This window comes from Halyomorpha halys, unplaced genomic scaffold (genome assembly GCF_000696795.3).
Source record: "Halyomorpha halys isolate HHAL.00 unplaced genomic scaffold, Hhal_1.1 Scaffold103.1, whole genome shotgun sequence".
Classification (NCBI taxonomy): domain Eukaryota; kingdom Metazoa; phylum Arthropoda; class Insecta; order Hemiptera; family Pentatomidae; genus Halyomorpha; species Halyomorpha halys.
The window spans coordinates 137,232-138,047 of NW_027115007.1; positions in this window are offsets into that span (position 1 = coordinate 137,232).

Genomic DNA, 816 nt, shown 5'->3' on the forward strand with positions numbered 1-816 from the left:
TAAGTATTCCATTGGATTGATAAAGGCTACGTAACAGCTGGGAAGATTGCAGTGAATAAACCAGGTAAAAGGAAATTAAAAATAATTAACACGACTATTTTTACATTTCTAACATATGGCAATTCTATTAACTGATAATAATGACGCCACTTATCCTACTACTGTTATGTAATTTATTAGTGGTTCAAAGTTTCTTCACCTAGACCGAAAGATTTAACTGATAAAGATGATAATCGAGACCAATATCTGTGTTTATGTTTTAGGTATTGCCTGTTTAAAATTGAATCCTTAGGGAATTAAATGATGCTTTGTTGGTATACGCTGAGAAAACTAAAATAAAAAGTATAATAGTTCAACTTCACTTCGACCGAAAGATTTTACTGATAAAGATTATAATCGAGACCAATATCTGTGTTTCTGTTTTAGGTATTGCCTGTTTAACATTGAATCCTTAAGGAAGTAAATGATGCTTTGTTGATATACGCTGAGGAAACTAAAATAAAAAGTATTATATATAAGAAGATGGTGAGGGTTGCGGTCAAAAGTGAAACAAAAATAGTTTACAACTATTTATTTTCCAACGTTTCGCTCCACTTTGCAGGGCTTCATCAGGGCTCTCCAAATGAATAAGTTGAACAGTAACTTTTTAGCCCTGATGAAGCCCTGCAAAGTGGGGCGAAACGTTGGAAAATAAATAGTTGTAAACTATTTTTGTTTCACTTTTGACCGCAACCCTCACCATCTTCTTATATAACAATTTTTACGGTCAACTATATATACATATATACAAAAAGTATTATAGTTCAAAGTCGAAAG